The sequence below is a fragment of the Carlito syrichta genome, unplaced genomic scaffold (assembly GCF_000164805.1).
Source record: "Carlito syrichta isolate Samal-C Ts95f unplaced genomic scaffold, Tarsius_syrichta-2.0.1 Scaffold307107, whole genome shotgun sequence".
Classification (NCBI taxonomy): Eukaryota; Metazoa; Chordata; class Mammalia; order Primates; family Tarsiidae; genus Carlito; species Carlito syrichta.
In genome coordinates, this window is record NW_007251203.1 from 764,623 (window position 1) to 787,402 (window position 22,780).

A 22,780-nucleotide genomic window follows, 5' to 3' on the forward strand; every position below is an offset into this window, starting at 1 on the left:
CCATCCCTTGCTTAGCATATCATGAAGAAATGACCATAAATAAAGTCAGCCAGCAGCCCAAGGGCTGCTCTGCCTATGGAATAGCCAGCTCTCTGTTTCTTCTTTACTTACTTTTCATCTCCTACTTAAACCTGGCACTTGCATTCTTTCCCACACATAACCAAGAACTCCCTTGGCCTCTCCTGCTGATCCCAAATTTGGAGGTTTACCTGCATCAGTCTGAGGATCTAGGAACAATTCATCTTTTTATGGGGAGTCCAAGGAGGGATTTGGGGATTCTGGGAGGTATATAAGCAAGCATATTTAATAGGTACTCTGGGTTCTGGTCTGGTGTTCCATCCAAAAGAGCTTTCTGGGCAACAGTTAAAAATTGAAATCATCTGCATGTATTTGGCAATTTAAACCTCTGGTCCACTGAGGATCAGACTTGAGGAATTGTGCCAATTCCAAGGCATTTAGTTATGCTTACAAAGAAGACAATTTGTCAAGTTCCTTTCAGTGGCTTCCAGTTGTGTTCAAATATCCCCCCTGAAGACACAACACAGATGCTCAATAAAATACTTTCCCAAAACACCAATATTTCCTGAAGGTTTCAGAAGGTATTCAGGAACAATTAACTCAAAAAAATTCTCATTAAGTACCTCATCTGCCAAGCACAGAACTAGATTCTGGGTCTGGAGAGATGAATATAACTCTGGCCCTGCCTTCAAAGTGCGCACATGGCAGTGGGATTTAATGACAACTAATAGATAATTAGAGCAATTTAATTAGGACAAGCAAGGTGCTAAGAGAGCAAAGAAAGGAAGTGGAGGCCTTTGAGCTGAGTCTGAGAGTTGAATTCATCAGGCAGATAAGATAAAAGGTTTAGGACAAAGAAAAGAGAAGCACCCAAGACTACGAAACAATCTTATACAGTTTACATTTAGGAAACAGCAGGTAATTGAGAAAGCATGGGAGAAAGCAAGATCTAAGACGTCATAATCTCTCCTGTGTGTCATAGTAAGGAGGAGGAGAAAAGCCTGTTGGGAAGCTGCAAATTTCCCTGTGCAAAACTGTAAGAGACAGGGACAGAAAAAATGAATGCAGATTTGCAATAGAGGAGAAAGTAGCAATGGAGAAATTAGAAATGTGAATTTTAGATATATACCAAAATTATAACTGCACACAGCAGTCAGGAAAGTTGATTTACATTTATGTTAATGACAACAAGCTTACTGTTATAAAAAGTTAGAAATGCCTGGGCTTGTGTCTGGACTTTTGAAATTGATGCCAGTAAGGTCAACTACATCGTACTACAGGTCTTCCTTGGCTCTGCTGTCAGTGACGGGGCAAGTTGGAACTAATGAACAAAGATCTTACAATGCAGCATGGTGAAACACAAATGCATGCATACCTGCAGCACAGACCACATGCATGATCCTTGGAGCCAGGAGGACTGGGCTTGAAAACTGGCTTTACAACTGACTATATGACTTTGAACTGAAATAAGTTCAGAATTAAGCATGATACTGATGATAATCTTATTTCTTACATATCACCAGCAAAAAAAAAGTGTGTGCATGAATGAGCATGTATGTCAACATTTTAGCTGGATAGTGCCACACAGTTACTTTTATTTCTACAGGGAACTGACACAGTAATAAACTAGCTTCAACAATCTATAAATGTGAAATGCCTCACAACTCCTTGCCCATCATGCCCAGGTGTTTTGCATTACTCAAAACCAACATCCTTAAGCTCTCTCAGGTTGGTTTCAACCAGTGAATGTTTCAATCATCTTAGAAAATGGGGAGATCTTGGATATTTTCTTAACCAAATAACTTGTTACCAAAAAAGAAACCAAAATTAGTTGTAGTGAAAGACATACACTTTGAGGAGAATTAAAAGAAATTTTCTGAGCCCACTGTTATAACTCTATTCCCAAAGGATGCTCTTGAAAATCTCAGTCCTGGTCACTTATAGACAACCTAAATATGTGCACGTTTCACAGTTCTTTCTACAAATAGCATCAATTGCCTTTACCAGAACGTGAATGTGTAATGTTACCTGGTAGTCCTTTACCTTTCCCAGGAAAGTAACCTCATCCTGTCATTAAGATTCTGAAAAGTTACTGATGCTAAAAATATATGCATGTATGCACCATACATATATTCATACATACACACCTACATATACACCTTCTTCTGTGTTCAGAAACAGGTGTGTCTCTTTTGCTGCTACGAGCAGCTCCTTCTCCTACCAGGCTTTTGCTCTCTTGGTCTTTCATCACTGAAGCTGGTGTTTACCCTGGAGCTGACATTTTAACGTCAACCCACCAGGTGTTCACAGTCCTCTCTCCCGTGACACTCCTGTAGCAGATGGTGCAAATGGCCTGGCATATATTCTGATTCATTGCAAAACCAAACTGCCAGACTGCTGACTAGCTTGGCAAGCAAAGAAGAAAGTTGTTTGCTGAAAACTATTATGAATTATCCTTCATGTGGTGATTCTGGACTTGTACCTACTTAAGGATGATTAGTAATTTACTTAACCAGATTAAATAAAATCTTTTAGAGGAGTGTTCTGCTTGCAAAGATCACTGTAAGCAACAGAAACTTGTCCTTACAGTACAAGAGGCAAACAATAGGAAGTCAAAACAAAATTATGTCAAATGTAATTTTAAAAAATAATAATAATAATAAATTAAGTGGGAACAACAAAAGTTTTTTTGGACTTTTTTACTTCCTGATACTACTCCAAAATCGCTAATACAAAACTGCTTCTTAACAATATTATTAATAGTCTGTGAGATTAAAGAATATTTTCCAGAACCATTTTATAAGTTAGTTATTTTTGCACAAAGTGCTTCTTGCTTTTTGCCCACTTGGAAAGGGCAGCTTTGAAAACGTAATGGAATTCTACCAGGCAAATTGATACAGAGAAAGAGAAAGAGAAAATTAAAATATTTTATTTGTACAGTTAGAGCCTTAGTATTAGATCTGCAGTTTCCCTTTATCACTTCCATTATTTTGCTTTTATTTTACTTTTATTATTATTTTACTTTTCCTTTAGGTCATTTTGACATCCACCTTCTCCCAGCACTACTTCCAATAGGATCTCTGATGCCTCCCTATTTAGGTCCAACCATATCTACTTCCTATCCTATGACTCAGTCCTCAATCACAAAGTCCTGGAATTAGTCCTAATGTCAGAAACATAGGGATGTCTTAATTCAGTGTTTGCCATACTGTTGGTCATATGGCCCACTGTAAACACCACACTCCTGATTTGAGGCCCCTGTCCTCCCAGGAGAATCCTAGCCAGCTATATTCTACAACCCATACCTCAATATATAGGCCTGTTCTAAGTCTTGTTTACCCAAAGTAATTAGTACATTAAGATTCCAGTATGATTCACAACTGAGCAGCAGTGATAAAAAAAAAAAAAACCTTAAAAGTACCCAAAGAAAGAGTTACATAAGAAGGAAAAATGGTAAGGATGACAGCGGATTTTTTATCAGAAATAATGCACAGATAATAGTGAGAAAAGAGTATAGAAACATCATAAAATACTGAAAGAAAAAACTGCCCATTTGTAATTCTGCGAAAATATCTTTTTAAAACACAGGTGAAGAAAACACTTGTTCAGACATATAAAAGTTGAAAGGCTATCAACTGCCAACCTAAACTACAAGAAATGTTAAAGAAAGTTCTTTTGGCACAAGGAAAATGATAACAGATAGAGATATAGATCTATACAAAGGAATAAAGAATGTTATATATGGTAAATACATGATAAATATATGATTTTTAAAATATTTTAACTTCAAATAATAATAATGTAAAATACATACAAATAAAATATCTGATAACAATAGCACAAAGGTTGAAAGTGAAAAATGGAAGTAAACTATTAAAAGGGTCTTCTATGGTTCATAAACTGGTTTATGAACCATAGAAGTAAGTGGTTTAAAAATCACTGAAATAAGAAAACAGTAAGTTATAGCTAACAAATCAGTAAATGAGTTAAAATAAAATATTTTAAAATATTTAATTTATTCAAAATAAGAAAGGAAAATAGATGAGACCAGAAGATAGATTTAAATCTAATTATATCAATAATCACATTAAATGTAAATGGTCTAAACACCCCAATTTAAGATTGTAGACTCTCAGATTAGATTGTTTTTTAAAAGACTTATTTTTGTATGCCTACAGGAAGTACACTTTAATTATAAAGACAGACATGTTAAGAGTAAAGATCTGAAAAACACGGACACAAATCAAAAGACAGCTAGAATGGTTATATTAATAACGACAAAGCAGATTTCACAGCAAAGAGTATTACCAGGGATAAAGACGTTGTTTCATAGTAATAAATGCATCAATTCATCAAGAGGTACATAAACATTTATGTGTGCATCAATAACAGAGCTTCACCATGAAGTAAAAACTGGTAGAACTACAAAGAGAAATAGACTAATTCATGATTAGGGGGATTTCAATACATATTTCTCAATAATTGATTAAAAACAAGCAGACAGAAAATCAGCAATGTTATAAAAGACTTAACACTATTAGTAAACTTGACCTAATTGTTATTTATAGGACACTTAAGCCAACAACAGCAGAATATCACTATTTTCAAGCAAACAGGAGCATTTTCCAAGATAGACCATATTATGGACCATAAAACAAGTATCAATAAACTTTAGAGGTTTTAATTCATTCAGAATATATTCTCTGACCACAGTGGATTAAATTAGAAATCAATAGCAAAAAATTACATGAGAAATCCCCAACTATAAGGAAATTAAATAACAAATTTCTAAATAACCCATTAGCCATAAAGAAATCAAAAGGTAAATTAGAAACCATTTTCAACTGAATGAAGATGAGGTCATAATATATTATATTTGTGGGATGCCACTGAAGCAGTATTTACATGGAATTTCAGAGCATTAAGTGCATACATTAAATATAACATCAAAAGTATCTCCATAAAAAATGATAAATTCAACTTCATCAAAATTTAAAACTTCTATTCTTTGAAAGACACTGTTAAAGGAATGAAAAGACAAGCAAATCACAGGTCCAGAGAAAATATTTGCAAATCATATGCCTGACAAGGGACTTGTATGAAAAAACATAAATAACATTCAAAATTTAATAATAAGAAAGCAACCAATTTTTTTAAAATAGGCATTATTTAAGCAGATACTTTACCAGAGAAGTTGTATAGAGAGCAACTAAGCTCATGAAAAGTTGTTTACATTGTTTTTCATTGGAGAAATGCAATCTAAAGTCATAATGAAATAGTAGTATAAATCTGGCAGAATGACTAAATTAACAAGACTGACCATAGTAAGTGCTGGAAAGGATACAGAGGAACTGTAACTCTCACGCATTGCCAGTAGGAATGTAAAATTGTACAATCACTTTGGAAGAAGAGTTTGGAAGTTTCATAAAGCTAATCTTACACCAACCATATGACTCAGTCATGCGATTCCTATATATTTACCTAAGAGAAAAGAAAACATATACCTATCCAAAGACTTGCACATGAATGTATATAACAACTTTATTTTAATAGCCAAAATCGAGAAACATCCAAAATGCCCACTAACAAATGAGCAGATAAACTGCAATATATCTGTACAATGGAATACCACTTGGTAATAAAAAGGAAGAAATGACTGATAAATGCTAAAACATGGATGAATCACATAATAATTATGCTGAGTGAAAGAAGCAAGACATAAAAAGTGTATGTACTATATGATTCGATTTATTTAGAACTCTCAAAAGTGCAAACTAATCTGTGATGGCAAAAACAGGTCTATGGTTGCCTTGCTAACATCCCAAGGGTGGGGAATGTCACAAGAAAGTTTGGAGGGTGATGAACATGTTCATTATCTTGATGATGCTTTCATGGATATATACATATAACAAAAACTCATCAAATTGTACATCTTAAATATATTGTACATCAATCACACAAAGTTATTAGGAAATAAAATATCATCCCAGCTTTCATTAAGGCCCAATTTTGGTAATATTTAAATCACTATCAGAGATTATTCATGTCAATGGTTTTCAAGCTATGTTCTATGGAGTTTCCTCAGGGACTGCTGTGGGACAGTTACAGGTGGCTGTACACACCTTCATTCTTCAACCAGAAAGGTGAAGTGACTTGCTTAATGGCACACAGAGCTAGAGCCAAACCAGACTCTGGGCTTCCAGGCCACCAAGCTCATGAATACAATCCACTACTTCTCTCTGAATCCCCACAATAAGACTGGCGATCAGAGATATTTACAGCTAAAAGGCTACAAAATGAAGGTTTATCTTTTTTTTATAAGTAGATGTATTATCTTGGACCAGTCTAAATGATGAAATTTTTTTCAAGTATCTTATATAGACCCTTGTAATATAAGTAAGGTGAAGAGAAGTGCTGAGGTTATTTTGTGTTGTCTTCCTTTGTTCATTTCTCCAACTCCATGGAATGTTAAATGAATACTATTGAATACAGCAAAAATTGCTTTAACCTACTTAATATCATGAGACATATGTGTCATTATAAGTTAGTGGTTAAGAACATAGGCATTAGAATCACTCAGGTTCAAACTCCAGCTCTGTTTGTTAGTGGACAAATCACTTAACTGACCTCGGCCCATTTGCTCATCTTTGGAACGGAGCTAAGAAGCACCTTTTCCAGAGAGTTGCCTTGAGGGGTAGATAAAACAGGGCAGGAGTTGCATTTATCACAGTGACTAGAGTATGATGAGAGAGAGATTAAAAAAAAGAGGCATAAGATGAAGTTGGAATATTAGACAGGGTACGTATCTCTTTTTGGTTCAAAGTCTGAGCAATACTCTCCACTGCAGGAAGAAAAGGTAAAGAACAAGGCTAAGAATAGATTTTTTACTTACCCATAAGCACTCAAAACACTGAATTGGAAATTTAGGGTATTGTTTAGAATATCAGAGACCTTAAAAAATTAGAATTCTACCAAGTCAAACTTTTGACAAGTAGCATCAATACATAATTTTTAGGGTGTCTTTTTTCAGAGACCAAAATGCCTAGATCTGAGAGACCCTATGAAGTATGCCAATCTGACCAACGACTCCAGATGCTTACAGACCACCATCTGCTAGACCCTCCACCTGCTGTCCCACAGACACTCCAAATTCATAGTGCTCAGCTTTGGATTCTTCATTCAAAACAGTACTCCAATTAATACCCCACCACACACACTCACAAATTCTGCCTCCTCCCAGGTATTCTCTACCTGTCTTGTGGCTTCAGTGTGGTAGTAACTGTTTCCTCATGACAGAAAGCTGGGAACCAACCAGATTCCTCCCCTCTATCCCATCTTGTCCTTTTCTAAATCACCTGCCCTCGTACTCACAAATATCTATCTAAAATACAAGGGCAACCAAGTCCCTTAAAATCACTTAATATCTCCCCCAGTGTCTTTCAAGCTAAACAAACAAGCTCCTTAACAATGACATAAGAACTGTCTCCTGATGGGGCTTCTTTTTGGACCTCCAGTCACTGAACTACCCTACACTCATTCTCTCATCTTTATATTATGGTAATAATAAATTTCTAATTACTAAAACATGCCATATTTCTGTGCCTTGGACATGTAATTCTTTCTGCATACAATGCCCTTTCCCACTTCCTCATGTCCTTGCTCACTGAATGAACTCAGTAAAGCCTTTCATGACACACGTGCCACATTGGTTCCCCACAAAGTTAATTATTCTGGTGTTTATATTTATACTGTTGCCATATCAGGCTGTACTGCAAGCATTTGTTTATGTGACTCTCTACTACACTCAACTGTCAACTCCTTGAGCTTGGGGATTGTGTTTTATTCACCCAACTCAGTATCTGGTATACAGGTAGGGCTTAATCTGTCTTTTAATCCGCTGTGAGTGTTTGTTGACCCTTGATTCTCTTCATGTTTGTACAGATAATATTTTTACAGGATCTATTCTGAGAATTTCTACATGCCCTGGTTACAATGTCTAATAGAAATCAATGTTGAAATAAAACATCTTCTTTGGCTCAAACCAAAAAGAAGTCACACTGGTAGGCTAAGAATTTGGAAAGGGAGCATTGAGTCAAATGTCATGGTGAAAGCATTCTGGCACTGAAGATCATAGGACAGTAAAAGATCATGCTCTTTCTAGCATTGTAAAAGCGGCAGGCAATTTGAGAGAATCCAGAATCCGTTGGTGTTAATGCTTTGGGGGCTGTAAATCAATCTTTTGCTTTCATTCTGGCAGGTGGTGTCCTTCATCATGAAAAGAGGCTCTGTCATGATGAGTCAAATGTTTATTGTGTTGAGTCAGCAGCACCAGCTCTTCCATGTCAGTACTCAGCTAACTGCTAACAACACATCATTAACAAACTGCAAACCCATGTGTCTCCTCATAAGTTCAGCATTAAACTGGAACATGTTTAAAGTGAACTCTCCTAAATCCGACAGGATTAAAAAAGTAGTAACCAGCTTTTTAAATCACCTTTATTATACACCGTGGTTATATAATTAATTGATTCTTTTAATAGCCCCAAAACTTAACTTCCTCATACCAATTTTAAACATCTCCGCTGCACCTGCTTTGCTTTTTATGTGAAACTTTTTTCCTTTTCTTACTATTAAATTTAAAGAAGATAAGTGTTTCTTTATAAGTTTAACAAGAAAATCAAAGCAGCAAAAATGTGATAAGACAGAACCCAGAACTCTAGAGTATGATATCACATTAATGAAATGAAAATTTCTCACATGATGGGGCCTGACATCTGGAAATTTCCTTAGAATGGGAAGTTCTCTCTCCACTAAAATCCAGTCCTGGGGTACAGATAATTCAGTATGTTGTGGTGAAACAGGAAGCTCTGTCATCACTAACAAATACTGTACAGTTCAACATTTAGAGAATTCAGTCAAATGGGATTCCCTTGTGACAATGAGGAAACTCTCAGAATGGAGGGAGTACTCCATAATAGAAAAACCAACTCTGTTCTTTCAAGAATGATGGTGCAGCTACTTGGAAGGCTGAGGCAGAAGGATCGCCAGAGCCCAGCAGGTTGAGGCTGCAGTGGCCAGGAGCGGTCACTGCACTCCAGTCTGGGCAACAGTGAGACTCCAACTCAAAAACAAAAAGAATGATGGTGCAGTCTCATTCCTTCAGCTGTTGCTGGTCCAGAAAACTGTTTGTTTAGCCCATTTTCTGCTCTGTATGGCACAAACCATCTTTCCATTTCTTCCACTTCATCAGAATCCTTAACTTAAAATTAAATACTTGTATCCAGACAATAGAAGATTATTCCACACTAAAAAGAAATGAGCTATCAAGCCATGGTAAGACACAGTAGCAACTTAAGAGTATCACCAAGTGAAAGAAGATAATCTGGAAAAGGCTAAATATTGTATGATTCCAATTGTGGGACATTCTAGACTATGGGGTACAAAGATCTATTGCTGCCACGGAGTAGGGGAGGGAGGGATAAATAGATAGGGCACAGATATAATTTTTAGGCCAGTGAAACTACTCTGTATGTTACTATAATAGTGGATAGATGTCATTACACATTTGTCAAAATCCACAGAATGTACAACACCAAGAGTAAAGATTAATGTAAACTATGGACTTTGGTTGATAATTATGTGTCAATGTAGGTTCATCAGTTATAACAAATGTAACACTGGGATGGGGATGATATTGATGATATGAGAGGCTATGCAATGGGGGGAGGGGTTACGGGGTACATCGAAAAATCTTTGTATCTTCCACTCAATTTGGCTGTGAAACTAAAACTGTGCTAGAAAACGAAATTTATTAATTTAAAAAATATATTCATTGAAGACATCACTTCAACTGCTTATACAGAGTGATAAAATTTATGTGTTATTGAGCCATTATGAAGTCTTTCCTATAAAGAGGACCTTAGGACATTCCTTTACTTTTTACTGTTCAATTGCAACAATCTATCCCATACCAGGTCTCATGAAGTCCAAACATAAGAGCCTAGGTTAAACAAAAAAACAGTTTAGACACCTACCTTGCTTGATTCTGTTCTTTATCTGAGGATGTTGGATTTCCAAAGAGAATAAATGTAATGGGAGTCAATTTTAATCAGTGTAATTGTTGCTACCTTAGTACTGAATTATTGCATTTTATTCACCAGATATCAATTTCACAGAAAATAAATTGCAGTGTATGAAAAAAAATGCCTTAGAAGCACAGAATAAAAACCCTCCTGGTTCCCCACATACTATGCTATTCATTGCATAGACAATCTTACTCAGAGCATATGTGGCCCTCTCAAGTTCAGATAACCCTTTGACATCAGATAAAATTTTTAAAGGCAAGATGATTTCTTTCTACCCCTCTGCCTCTAGCTTCCTGCAGCAGTCAGCCAGCTCGCTCCTTTCTCCAACACTGAATCCTGGCCCGCACTCAGTTGTACCATAAAACCTTAGGCCTTTAATAAACTATAAGATCAACAAGAACTTTAAGATACATTGCTATTGCATGCAGTGATTTTTTTAAAAATCTTCCAGATAGAGTTGGGCATAAACAAATTTGAGCCAAATTTTTAAGATTTTGCAAGGATGTACAAAATGTTTTTTCCGGCGGTGTGGATTTGATGTTGCCTGTCTCTCAGAAGTGGAAAAGACAAGGTGCCATCCCATGAAAGATGGCAGAGAGCACTTATGCTGGTCTTATATTTGGGACAAAGATTTCCTAATTATTTCTCCATTTGCCCTTTGCTTTTGTAGCTTTCCTTTGAGCAGGTAGGGTGGACCCCATTTTCCTGTTGGCAATGAGTTATAAGTTCTCAGGCAATAAAACCTTGGACCCCCTGACTGAGGAGCCCCCTCCATGTTTGATGGCCCTCTCAGTTTTCCACTCTTAATCAGTCCCCCCTGGAGCACATACACATACAGTTTATATTACATGTTCTTTCTTGTAAAAACACGTGAAAAGTGCTGTCCTACAATAGATTAAACTAACTCACCCCTCCCCACTTCCATCCACAGGGATATTCATAGCCTGGTAATCCATAAACAGAAAAATCTAAATATTGTTCAGAAACAGGCCCTGGTCTATTAGCTGCAGGCTATGTACTTTGGGTACTTGTTTTATAATTTTTTGTTGCTGTTGTTGCTCTGGCACTAGCGTATGTACTTGCAAAGTCAACCATATTAACATTTTATCTTTATGTTGCTATGCTATCTGCTGCGTTATTTGGCACCTCAGGGAAAGCCCATGCCCATTTTCATATTGACAGGAAGCATTCTGAGCTGGTGCCGTAGGTGGTCTCACACCTGCTTCTTAAGCCAGAGCACCAGCAGCTGTTATTCTAAAACACGATTTGAGTAGGTCTAATTTTGTTGATACATTTCCATGGTGCCATTGATGAGGTAATGTTTGTGGCTTAGGACCATGTGAATTGTTATGTTCCTGATTGAAGAAATAAAATTTTCACGGCATCATCCAACAATTTTTTTCATGTAGAATACACACACACCCACAAGGTCCTCCCACATTTAAATTCAGTCACAAAACCACAGCCTAAATAAAATCCATGCATTAAAAAATTAAGCACAGCAACGTCCTTGCCTCTGCCTCATATATTTTCAGCTTAAAATATCCCCTACAGTCAACAACCTGCACCTGTGCCAGCCCCTTCTGCCAAAGATTTCATATGCCCCAGGTCTTTTATCTTCTTTTATATATCAGATATGCACACAGTGAGGATGGAATAATAAGCCTCTCCTGAACTGAAACAACCCCCCCATCAATAAATCAAAACTGTAACCATTTTGACTAATGACTGAAGTAGAAGCCTACTATTAATTGAATATATAATTATACGGAAGATTGGACAGTGGGGCCCCAAACAAGCAGTATAAAGTCTCCTGATGCCAGTTTTTGTTGTTGTTGATGATGATGATGATGATTCAAGCCATATAATGTGAACTTCATTGTAAATTGTTTCACATGTATGCAAGCCACCTGTGGGCTAACTAAGTGTGAACAGGCCTAAAACTTTCTAAATCCTAAGCAACTGACATGCAAGCTGCAGTGTGTGTTTCTCCACGTTCAGTGAATTTTATTGCAATCCTGAAAAATTATAAGGACAAAATTCTTTGAGTCAGATCATATACCATTTGTCATGGTTCAAATACTTTTCAGCATAACATCAAATAAGTCATATAACAAAGCGTTATTAAGATCCACATTTTTATTTCATGTCTCCAGGCTAAAGTTTTGACTACTACCAACAAAACTTTTCAGCTTTTAAGTCTCCTATTGAGACCTTAGTCATTTAATTTCCTTACAATCATGTGCATATCTGTGAAGAATCAGCCTGCCTTCCTTCCTTCTCCCTTCCTCCTTCTCCTCATAGCATTACAGCACATGCACACATGCACACATGGCTTACATTTTGTATTGTACATAAGAATATTAAGGTATTTCACAAACATGGAAACAGCTAGTGAAACTGACAAAGACTCATACATGGATACAATTAGCCAAATGTAGGCCATATTGTCTCTGTTTCCTGAAGGGTTATATCTACTGACTTGCATTTGTAAGTTAAATCCTTAACTTTCAGCAAAGAAGGATTGTTAACAACTTGATCTGCTACAGCTTTCAGGGTTCTTTATATAATGTTTCACATTGAAAAACAGAACTAAACACTTGAAAAAGCTTTTCTTTCTTTCTGGAACAGAGATGAGCTCCTTTAGAAACAAGCTAGTATAGTAGCAAAAGACTAAGAACCTGGGGTCAGGTTGCCTGGGTTCAAAACCCAACTCCACCATTTATTAGCTACTCATTACTGGACAAACGACTTGACTTCTCTTTCTTCTCATCTGCAAAATAAAAGTTGTTGAGGGGTAAGCGTGAGGATCATGGGAGTATATGGAATATGTATTTGCAAACCACTTAGTATTTATCATTTGGTATATATTTCATGGTAAGTGATTATTTTTATTATTTGTGAACACTAAGAAAGATGTGACTACCCATGTTCACCTTCTTATCTTGACCACCAGAAAATTCAGGTCAAATTTTCAGCCCAACTGTGGTAAGTGATAATACCTTGCTATCTAGACATCTATGTTATATTAGCTTTCTTCTCAGTTTGACTTTTCTCATATCTACATTTTTTCATGTTAACTTTTAATTATAAAATGATATGTATTTTAATAGCATGATTTAAATTTTGTGTGTAAGAAGGAAAAGAAAAATATGTTAAAGTTGTCCTAGAAATTATTGACAAATGTATAGCGACAAATATTTAGGTTTGGAAGTACCCAAGACAAATCTCAGTAACTAAGGTAATTGTATAATTTAAAAGAGGAAATTTAGACACTGCATTGTGACCTGTCATAAGAAAGCATTGATTAATCAAAAAAGAATGGTCTGCCTAGAAAAAAGAAACTAAAAATGTTTTTTCCCATTTACACTACATCAGGGGCAGTCACTTTATATATCAATCTCCTGTGAATTTAGCAACCATGAAGGTGATTCTCTGAAAACCTGACAAACATAGGAGAAAAAAATGAGCTTTTGAGATTTTAAAGCTGAGAACAAATTCTGGACACTGTGCCCATATTAAGTCAGAAAACTGAAAAAGATGTCAGACTTGAAGCTTCTTTTGATTCTTGGAACCATGTCTTCATGATCTAAAGATTTTGGAATATTTTTCAAATGTTAAAATGCAAGACTGAGGCAGAAGGATCACCTAAGCCCAGCAGGTCGACGCTGCGGTAGCCACAAGCATGCCACCATACTCGCCTGGGTGATAAGAGTAAGACTCCAACTCAAAAAAAAAATAAAGCTAAAATGCATCACAATGACATTGGTCATCTTTTATTAACATACTAATAACCATCAAACTCCAAAATTATTGTGCCAGAAAACCATTCTCTCAATGACTGGGTGATGTGCTCACTAGAAGAACTGAGATGTTCACTTCATGAATACAGAGGAGTCACCTTATAAACAAGGTCTATACAGTAGAGTTAAATGTATGCAAAATGGTGGGATTATTAGGATGGTGAAAATCCGGACTTTTTTAATGAAACCATCTGAAAGTTTTGAGGTATGTTACTAAGTAAGCTGCCAGTATAAGAGACATCACCAAGTCCTATGCCATGAGCACCATGTCCCTCAACTCTCTCCCTATAACTCTCTCATAACTCTCAACCTATGCTTCTGGCTGGGGCTCTGGCATCTTTGCTAATAAACAGAAACTTAGTTGTAATCATCATTGAAAACATCAAGTCCCCATTGCAGATGCTCATGAGCACAGGACAACCAGTAAACAGCATTCCTTTCAGGGTTGCAGATGCATGAAAACACAGAAGCCTTTGATGCATTAATGAGTAAATACTCATGTTCACACAACCAGTTGTGACCCCTATGTCCACAAAACCAATTATCCCCATGGTTCTATGTTGAGAAGAGCTTTTACATATTGCCCCGACCCATTGTATAGGGCAAGTGATAAATAATTTTCTCAAGAATATACATGCCACATGGAAGCAAATTGGGTTCTGTACTCCAATAAAGACAACTTTTGCAGGACTTCTCCGTATTGCGAAGCTAAAGATGATGAGAAAAATCCTACTTCAGTGACATGAGCAGAGTAGACTTTTTTGGGCCTAATAACCCTACTTAGTACCAGACATCCTTATACTACACACTTCCTAACAATAAGAATTTCATATGTGTTAATGTTCTTACTTTGTTAAATATCACCTGAAATTGGCTGAACTTCTTGCAATAAGAAGATTATTGGTGACCTATGCAAGAGTGGTTTCAGTAAAGGTGTAGGAGAAGCCGGGCTTGGTGGTTCAGCCTGTAATCCCACGCCTTTGGGAGGCTGAGGTGAGTGGATTGCCTGAGCCCACGGGTTCGAGAACTGCCTGGGCAGCGAGACCTCATTGCTACAATAAATCAAATTACCCAGGCGTGGTAGCGCGCGCCTGTAGTTCCAGCTACTACTTGGTAGGCTGAGGTGGAAGGATCGCCGGAGCCCAGCAGGTCGAGGCTGCGGTGGCCAGGAGCAGCCACTGCACTCCAGTCTGAGCAACAGAATGAGACTCCAAGTCAAAAAAAAAAAAAAAAAAAGGTGTAGGAGAAACCAAATACAAAAAGTTTGAAAAGAAAGTAATGGTGAAAAGAGTAAACTTCAAGGCTAGAATGATATTTTTTTAGATGTTTGGCTGTAAAGGTGGAGGCTGATAATTAGGGTAGCTTCTTCAAGCAATTGCCAAATGAAAGCCCATGAGGTCGGTCACAGAATGTGTTGCATGCATGAGAGAGGACTCAGAGAACTCAGATATATGCCCCATTTGAGAGTGCTAAGCATCTGTTAAACAGGTAGTCAGATCTCAATTGCTCTCCTGAAATAATTACCCTTTTTCTGTAGCTTACCTATTCATTTCCTATGAAGAAGTAACTTAAGAAGAAAATCCCTCTCGAGGTGGAATGAGCTGGGGTCCATGGCACAGGTGAAAAAGAGTAATCATAATCAGGAAGAGAAACATTGATACTCGGAAAGATGGAAGGTAAAGTTGTTTGTTGAGAGTATGAGAGTATCTCTGCCTGGCAGCCTCCGTGGTGTGGAACAGCGGTCCCCAACCTTTTTGGCATCAGGGACTGGTTTGGTGGAAGGCAATTTTTCTACAGACAGAGGGGAAGAGTGGGGGGCAAGGGGATATGCAGTCAAACCTCACTGCTAGTCACTACCTCAGTTCCACCTCAGATCATTAGGCATTAGATTATCATAAGGAGAGCCCAGTCTAGATACTTTGCATGCACAGTTCACAACAGGTTTCATGCTCCTTTGAAAATCTAATGCCACCGCTGATCTGACGCTGGCCTGCCACTCACCTCCTGCTATGCTACCTGGTTCTTTTTTTTTTTGAGTCGGAGTCTCATTCTGTCGCCAGACTGGAGTGCAGTGGCACGCTCCCGGCCACCGCAGCTTCGACCTCCTGGGCTCCGGCGATCCTTCCGCCTCAGCCTTCCAAGTATCTGGAACTAAAGGCGCGCGCTACCACACCCGGCTAATTTTTGATTTATTGTAGAGATGAGGTCTTGCCAAGTTGTCCAGGCAGGTCTCGAACGCGCGGGCTCAGGCAATTCACTCACCTCGGCCTCCCAAAGTGAGGGATTACAGGCTGAGCAACCGAGCCCGGCCGCCACCTGGTTCTTAATAGGCCACTGAAGGCCACTGAAGGGTACTGGTCCACAGCCTGAGGATTGGGGACTCCTGGTGTAGAAAGCAGCTTCATGTATGGCAAAAAAAAAAAAAAAAAAGAAAGGATATTGAGTGGTAGGAAGTTGGGTTGAATAGTCAAGATCAGAAATAACAATTGTGAAAAATGGGAAATAAAGAAAGAAAGAGAGGACAATTTCTAGAATTAGACCACATGATCCCACACAAACTAGATGCATGTTTTGGAGCAAGTTAGTTTCTACGCCTCAGTTTCCTCATCTGTAATAAAATCATAAATAATCTACATCATAGGAAAATTAAATGAGATAATACATGCACAGAAGATAAAACAGTGCCTGGCACAGGGCATTCTAACCCAACAATTCTAGTCGTGATACCATATTACCAGGAAATATGAAGAACATTTCCAGGAAGTGTTGAAGGCCCAGTTAAACTGTTGACTGGCTCATCTAATCCCCATATCCTGCTAAAATTTTCCCCATAACACTTGTCATTTAGGAGAACAATAGTACATTTGTTTATATATTTCCCCTCTCCCCACCAGAATATATATTCTACAAAGGCAAGAATTCTTATCTGTTTTGTTCACTAATTCATGCCCAGCTCCTAGAAGAATTCCTGGCAAACAAAAAGCTCTAAAAACTCTTTTGAATAACTAAGTTAATGACAATATCTTTGTCAGACTGCATCATAATAATTTGTTCACATGTATGTTTCCTTTACTAGATTGTGAGTTCCTTGAGAGCAAGAGCCATCTCCTATTAGCTAATCCCTATAGCTTATTATCACTCCCAACCTCTACTAAGTATTAAATAAATATGCTTGTGAAGAAGAAGGGGAAAAGTAGGTGGGTTATAAATTAAATTGCCTATTTTCCTCCTGAGCAGCTTCTCTCAGCCTGGGCTTCCAAGAATCTTCTATGCTAATACTCTTAACAAGAATATTGCCAAGAACTGATCTCAAAGGACCACTGAGAGTGACACTGAAGGTTTTCCAGTCTCCTCACAGAGCTACAGATCTGAAAGCGTTCAGAAGTCATTCAGCCCCTGCCTTGAGTCACATCTGTACAGTTGGGTTGACCTGGCATCTGATACAGATTACTGAGGAGAACCATGTTTCTTTTAATGGCCAAAAGAGAAGTGCTTTGTAAAACCTTTCTTTTTTGTGCCATTGGTACTCAATTAAAATAAAAATCAAAGCTGTCCAATCTCTCCTTACACATAATGTTACGTGTTCCAGGTTCTCCTCCCTCTGTCCACCACAAAGCGGCTCAAATTTTGAGACCCTAGGAAATCCTTTCTAATGGTTTCCCTACTTGGAAACTGAATACAGCTCAAGAGTCAGAAAATCAAGAGCGCTTGGCCTAAGGCAGACCACTGAAATTTCCAAACCTCTGACTGAGTAACTATAAAGTTCAAAGATAAGTAACTCTTAGAAGAAGAGTAGTGGATCACCCAATTAATTACTCCAAAAATTTCCACTTCAACTGTATATCCAGTAATTATCTTTTCTTTCCCTCTTAACCCTGAACTTTTAAGCCGCCTATAAACCCAAAATATATTATATCCCGCTATTGCAAGATTAAGCTTCATTCTGGTCCCAGAGGGAAGTCAAAACAAAAGGAGAGGGGGAGAGGGAAACACCTCTAAGCCATGCATAGTTAAGGATTTGGTTTCAGATCAATGTTAAAAAGCAGAGATAATTAGAAACATCATATGATTTGTGTACAACACAAGAGCTGCATTGCTAACTAAAACCATAACTGACCTAATTTCACTGACTGTTCCAACGAAAATGACAGACATGCAAAGAAAGAAATATAATACAAGCAGTGGATGATCCATATTTTCCCCTTGAGTTTCAAACACATTCCTCAGACAGCAGACAATACTGACATGTTACAGACATGAATACAAGCCCTCAGACAGCCAGCAAAAGAGTGTCTGCACATCAGAAAACCCAAAACATAATAGCCGCTCGACCCCCAAGTTGGGATCTCACTCTATTGCCCAGGCTGGAGTTTAGTGGCATGATCATGGCTCACTGCAGCCTCGAACTCCTAGGCTCAGGCGATCCTTCTGCCTCAGCTCAGCCTCCTGAGTACCTGGGAGTAACTGGGACCACAAAGCACATGCCACCATACCTGGCTATTTTTTTTTTTTTAATAGAGATGAGTCTCACTATGTTGCCCAAACTGGTCTCAAGCTCCTGGGCTCAAGCAATCCTCCTGCCTTGGCCTCCCAAAGTTCTGGAATTACATATCAAATACACAAATAAATGTAATGGCCTACAATGGAAATTCATTTCTTTCTTTCAATATAGGATAAAATTAATGAAATCTCTGCCCTTCTCCAAATGATTCACATGTCTCTACTTGTACACTGAGGGGTACCCATACAATATACCAAGTAACACCCCAAAACCTAATCTCTCTTTTAGACAGTTTCTTCTTCCTTATTGCAGCTATTCTTCCACGTAAACATTCTTGAGGAAAGGACATTTTGTAAGTTATCTCAGATCATCTGAGAAGCTATAAACTGGCATTTTATTTTACTTGCTGTACTTGGAAATTCCTTACATCAGCTCTGCTTTCACAAAAGGATTCAGGCTGTGCTGTTTTCTCTTAAATGTTCTTTACTGCATCCTGGTAGACAAATGCTTATGGAGTTCACCCAATAAAGTGTCCAAGTACAATGTCAACAATAGCAAGATTGAGAGGATCCAGGGAAAATTCTTATCCATAATAAATAAAGATGAGAACACCAGCGAATTGGAAAGTCCAGCCTCTGAGACATCTTATCTCCATCTAGCTTGTGCTGCATTATCTAATGCTGCTTATCTGTCTGTCTCCTTTGAAGTGAGGATCTGCCCTGCATTCTTGATGCCTGTAGTTTTCACAGTAAAAGAATACACTCACCACAGAGGTGACTGAGTTTACTGTTGTTTAAGAATCAGCTCATTTATTAAAGAGATGTTGTCTCACAGTAACTGCAGATAACAATATTAGTTCCCTGCCAACCTGCTGAGGTATTGTCTGTTCAAGATTCAGGTAAAGATAGGCCAGGCCATTGGCCAAACACCCAATTGCTACCATTGCTAACATTCTCAGGACAGAGTAAGTAGAGATTACAAAAGTTGAACTTCAAAGGACTCCTAAGACTTATTCCTTTTTCATTGAAAAGCAATTCTCTGCTTTATTTCTACATGAATAGGGCCTTGTATTTGATTTTCTAGAAATTGTTCTGCAGGATACTTATTCAGTGAACATCTGTTGAACACAAGACACTGTGCAAAATGCTGGGAAGCTTTGCAGTGAGCACAAACTCTCCTTGAACAGTGTGGTGAGGGAGAAAGATCCGCAAGCAGAAACAGTGACTGGAATGAACACAGTGCACTATTGTGGAAAGAGACAGGCAGAACTGGATTCAACTCCCAGCTCCACAACTCACCACTTAGGTAACCTTGGGCAATTCTCAATCCCGACTTCCTGACCAGTATAACAAGAACAGCTTTACAGATATGTTTTGAGATAGTGAGAAAATGTATGTAAAACACCAAGTGCTATGCCTGACACATAGGAGATATTTAACAAAAGGTGGCTGCTACTGTTATTGCTTTGGACAGAGGGACTTTGAAGAAGATTAGGCAAAGATTAACTCTGCCCTCCAAACAGGACAATTACAGTCTGGGGGAAATAACAAGTAAGTCAAATCTTGAAGGATATTGCTTCAGGGTTTTATTTCTGTGTAACAAACCAAAACTTACTATCATAAAACAACTCATCTCATCTTGCTATTGATTATGTTAGTCAAAAATTCAGGAAGGGCTCAGTCGGATGGTTCATCTCTGATCCATGTGGTGTCTATTGAGGCAGCTGAAGCTGAAGGATCCACTTCCAAAATGATCCTTTACTTGTCTGTCTAGTACCTCAGTCATCCTCAGGCTCGTTCTCTTCACATAGCATCTCATTCTCCAGGGCTTCTCCACATGCCTTGGCCTTCTCACCAGCATGGCAGTCTCTGGGTAGCCAAATCTATTCGGTGGCAGCTGACTTCCTCCAGGGTGAGCTTTCCAAGTGATAGGAAGTAGAAGCTACAAGTCTCTGAGACCTGGGCTTGTCATTTTCTATTGGTTAAGCAGTCACAGAGCCTAACCAGATTCAAAGTGAAGGAATATAGACCCCATCTCTCAATGAAAGGAGTAGCAATGATTTGCAGCCATCTTTAATCTATCACAGATGTGTAGGATATCATTAGACAGAAAACTGAAGGGAAGCATTCTAGACTTAGAGAACAGACTGTGTGAACAGAGGCTGGAGGTGGACCCAGCATTTCTCTTCTCCCAGTTGAAGTACAGAGGGTGCCAAGTATATATATTTGCACTTTAAGAGAGGAAAAAAAGTATTAACATTGCAATACTCAATATATACCAATAACAAAAGATGAATACAAGTTACATTCGACTTCTGCAGTTACAAGAGGTGCTCAAAGTGGTTACCATCGGCATTCAGAGACTTCTGCTTATGGCAAACTAAGAGTAATGAATAGATAGCATCTCTTAAAATATGTTCATTTTTCTGGCACCCCTGGTATAAGACATGTAGTGGGTGGCAGAGAAGTAGGCTATTGCCTGTTGTTCAACTTTTTAAATACTTACCTCGTGTTGTGTATGCATAGAACTATGGGACCTCATCATCACCTCGGAAGTAAGAAAATTGACCCTCTAACTTGACATTTCTCATTCTGGTGATGTCTTCCCTTCTGATGATGAAAAATGTCTAATTTCAGTGATTATAAAGCAAGCTACTCTACAACCACTCTCATTCATTTTCCAATCCTTACAATGAAATATTTTGAACTCCTTATTACTCCCTGTGTCACATATCAACTACAGTATGTATTGCAGTATGTTGACATATATACATTTTTCTTCCTAATTCTGCCTTCAGACTATAAGTATCCAAGTTTGGATCTGCATTTTTCATCTCCCCTAGAACCACATCTGGCCTATGCTGAGCCAGGAACAGTTTTGGTGTTGGTAAAACATAATAAATAAGCTGTAATTTATGTCCTAGAGGGACTTCTCTTGTTGAGGGGCATTGAAATGAAGATGAACCACCACGACATAACTGCAGCAAATACAGAGCTAAAGGAGACTTAGGGTCATGAAGGAAATGTGTCTAAGCCAGCAGGTGGACTTATTTGGGACTATCATAGGTCCCTGGTGATTTTATTAATAAATAAATAAATAAGCACATACACAGTGAAAACGTAGTTAGGATATGAATTTAAAAGAGAAGAAAAAAATTATCTGAACATCTTTTCAGGGAGAGGCATATGTTTTAGGGGTGTGATAGATGCTGACCATATAAATGATCTAGCTAAAACTTGTTTGTTTGGTTTTCTTTTTAGTCTGGTATATTTTATCCTCAAATGACCTCACTGGAGAACCCTGGATTAGCAAGCATTTTTGCCTGTCATAACTACTGCCCTTCTGACCTAATGTTCCATCTTTTTAACTATCACTCAAGGAACTAATGAATTTCAGACTAGGCTTGGCACTCTCAACCAGTAAGCTTCACCCCCTTCCTTTTCAACCCACACCCAGATTTTCTCTCGGTGTGCGATCATTGAGTGTATCATGGGGAAAGTTATCGGAAGCAGAGGGAGGAATAGGAGCCAGGCTGCTAGCCATGCTGAGCCACCCCTCAGGTCTGGCCACACATTCTCCACTTTTGGGGTTTTCTTCCTCCACTGTTTTGCTGCTTTTTCCCCTATCATCTGTTTCAAATAACCCTCATAAATAAGCATTAGAAGTCAGCTTAACCAGCTTTTTACAATTTTTATAAAATTTAAAGGAAACTCAAAGAACATATTCTACTTTTCACTTTGCAGAGGGAGAACTAAGCCCCAGATATGTTAAATGGGTTTCCCAACATCACAGAATCAGAGTTCCTGACTCCATTAAAATGAGTTGCCTTTCCTAGTGATGTCCAGGAAATAAAGAGAAAAGAATCAGTAGTCTTAGCTGTGAAGCACTGTGAGCAAGAATGACAGGACTGTTACTTTTCAAACAACATGATCTGCTCCACCTATTTGATTACAGATGGCCTGAGAACATCACCAGTTTACCCAAATTCAAGGCAATAGACCTTCCAAAACAGGCAGACACTTCTAAATTAATTCAAGGAATAAAGTTAGACATGCCTAATCCCTAAAGAAAGAACACATACAGTTCAGTGTCTTTTCTTTTTTTTAATTTTTATTTTTATGTGTCTCTTCTAACTAAAAAGAATATTCATCAATTATTTTGAATATGAAAATAAGTTCTCAATAAAATTTCACTCTAAAATTAAGGCAAATGTGTGAGTTTTTCCTCAGGAGTCAAATTCTTGCCTTCCTTTGAGAGGTAATAATGATGCTGCTTAAAATTTTGTGAGTATAAAATGATGGCTAAATCCTGAATGATACATATAGTGATTTATGAGCACACAAGTGACATCCTGAATGGTTATAAAAAGGAAA